This window comes from Maniola jurtina, chromosome 11, assembly GCF_905333055.1.
Source record: "Maniola jurtina chromosome 11, ilManJurt1.1, whole genome shotgun sequence".
NCBI classification, from domain to species: domain Eukaryota; kingdom Metazoa; phylum Arthropoda; class Insecta; order Lepidoptera; family Nymphalidae; genus Maniola; species Maniola jurtina.
Window position 1 is genome coordinate 1,427,964 of NC_060039.1, and position 2,959 is coordinate 1,430,922.

The 2,959-nt window shown below is 39.7% G+C and overlaps 1 protein-coding gene across 1 annotated transcript in view; it reads right to left on the bottom strand.

Moving 5' to 3' along the window:
• Window positions 1-1,292, bottom strand: part of LOC123869376 (nesprin-1) — a 186,773-nt gene extending 185,481 nt beyond the window's left edge. The window contains exon 1 of the mRNA XM_045912259.1: window positions 1,101-1,292. The gene's annotated coding sequence lies outside the window, so the exon portion shown is untranslated. The remainder of the gene's footprint in view (window positions 1-1,100) is intronic.
• Between the last annotated feature and the right edge of the window lie 1,667 nt (window positions 1,293-2,959).

The window sequence follows — 2,959 nt, forward strand, 5'->3', positions numbered from 1 at the left end:
TTTGCAAATTATTTTTTTATCAATAGAGGAAATTCTCGAGATTCTCCCATAACATTTTACTCCTTAATCCTGATGCTGCGGGGTTAATGTCCGCCTAATTTATGGAGATTCAGGAGTTACTGATGGTGAATATGGTAAATTAATATTGTAGGTACATGCCCAGCAACGTTTGTTCAACATGACACAGTTTATTCCGGCGCTTCTTCTGCTCGAGGCTTATTGGCTTATAATGATCAAGTGGAGGAAGCGTCGGGATAACCAACTCTTTGTTATAAGATGTGATGTGTGGCACAATTTATGAAATAAACGTTTTTCTTTCTTTCAACGACTTCGAATTGAGCACCAATAAGTCCCAACTCCAAGATAAGGGCAAAAGACTTGATGGATTGACTGGTTCCCTGGGAACGAGGCTAGGTCCTAATGTGGGCCGCAATTTACAGAGACACATTGGCCTCGTGTATCAGGGAGCCAGCATCAAGACCGGGAACCGCAGCAGAAATGATTAAGACTGGCAAGCGGTGAAAGTAGGTAGAGGCTCTCTCATCGAGAGCTACATGATATTAATTGGTCTGTTTGGGTCTAAGTACCTAGGTATAGATTTTATCCCGAAAATCTCAGAATCAATTTTTTCAGAATGCTGTCGTTTGTCCAAAAAAACATTCTGTTCTGTGCCTAAAACCAGATATAAAGCAATAGCAATGAGTAAAAAGATTGAAAAAGTAGGTATATAAGAGCGACAAGCATAGGAACAGTAGATAAATCAATAAAGATAAAAAGTTAACAATTTTATTAAAAGGAGTTAGGAACAGATTAAAAGGAATTAGGGCAGCTGAGTCTGAAATAGATAGAGCTTTTATAGAGCTTTGAAATATTTGAGGTTAGGAAAACACCGGGTGTTTATCCTAATTCTAAATATGAAAGTGAAAAGAAAATAAAACATTAAACGATGGTATGACGAAGCTCTGAATCATTCTGGAACGCAAGCGGACATATTGAAACCCTACACTCTCGACATTGCTCCAGGAAGCACGTGCTATAATTTAAACTCAACAAACTCTAATGCAAGCGACAGACTATAAATTAAAAAAAAAGTACGTTACCGGTAGCGCGGAGGTTCGAAAATCCACAAATCACTTGTCACTGTTCCACGTTTGAAAAAAAAAACTTCGAATTCACTTTTCCGCGGCGCGTCCCTAATAGGGATGTTTTTTTTTATTCACGCCTGCCAAAGTGAAGATTTCGGTACCGCGCGATCGGTCGCGATGGCTTTGGGAATGTCGGCGGCAGCTGTCGGTGGACTGAGGCGGGCGGGCGGATTCGTCCGCGCTCGGGCTCTTTCGGCCTTTAATTTTAGAACTTGGCTCTCTCCCCGGTTTTATATAGACGTGAGTACATCGTATAAAGCGTATTCGAGATGCGGCGGAGACCGCATATATATAGGAATTGCCGCTTTTTATTGAGCGGATTGGAAATTTTTGCATACCACCCGTTTGGCCGGCAGCCTTTCAGTCGGCTGACTTATTTGGCGATTGTTAGGTAAATTCTCTTTCTAATGCTGTAGACTTATGATTTTGTACCTAATGAAATAACCATTTTCAGTGGTGGGTGCGCTGGTCCCTTTTGGATACGTCCGAGGGGAAGAGCAGTATTCGGGTCGGTGTGTCCCGGTAACAAGGCTAATAATTCCTTTTCGGGGATATTTAGCTATGACTAATGACCTGGCAGGGGGAGAGGTCTATCCGCGTGTCCTTCTGACTAGTATAGAGGGACTTAGGCGACGTGCGCAGGATTGCCGCCTGCCGCACTAGCGGGCGCTCCAGGCGGTCAGTCTGTTGTCGCCTACCTAAATACCTAAACTTGTGAACCAGCCTCATGCTTCAACGCTCTTAAGTCTCCAGGTCGGGAGGCGCACTTCATTGGTGCACCTGAGACGCGTAATTAGGGCACAAGGACCATGTTAGCTAGTAGGTAGGTAGGTAGCTGTTTATACCCAAAACACACCTGAATTCACAGAATACATCTACTTACCAAGTTTCAACAGTATATTTCCTTTATAGTTTCTGAAAAAAGTGGCTGTGACATACGGATGGACAGACAGACAGACATGACGAATCTATAAGGGTTCCGTTTCTTGCCATTTGGCTACGGAACCCTAAAAAACGGACTGACCTAGTTTTATTTTAAGACTCATTACCGAAGTGTTGCAGAACTGGTGGCAGAGGGCTGGCTCGTTCTTTGCACAAAGGATCATTCTGGTTGTCCAGGGCTGGAATGCAGCCAGTGTTCTTGGCACCTTTGTGCCATATAAATATTTATATAGCCTGTAAGTTTTATAGTAGGTAGGTAGTCATTTTAAATTATTATGACAAATTCATGTCAATAAGTACCTATAAAATAAATAAGTAGAATTTCAGTCGGCTTATCTTACCTCTGAACTTTGTATAAGTAACTAGGTATAACGTAAAATGGCAGCTGTGAAAAGCTTTTGGTGGAGTAGGGTATTATTAATTTACAAAGTCAAAATGTGCTGTGAATAAGAACAACAAAATTAATCCGAATAAAAACTGTGATACAATGTTAAATTATTATTATTTTAATAATTATATTTACGAAAATTCGTATTTTGAGTTGATGAAGCTTTAAAAGTTTTAATTTTCCCGCCAATCTCCATGTTCCAAAGCTGTCTGATGGTATTCCATTTTATTTCTGAACGTCTTGTTTAAATCAAACATTAAAGCATTTTTATTTTAAAATTAAGCTAACTTACAAATTTAAGTACTTCCTTGAAAATTAAGTATCCGAACTTGTTTAACTGTATTAAGAATGATTAAAATATGCTCCAAAAAGTAAAAAAAGGCAAAGCGATAAGTACAATATTTCCGAACGTTACGCTGAACTGTCACTTTTTCGTCAAACTTCAATGTCAATTGTCAAAAAACATTACAATTACATATATTAT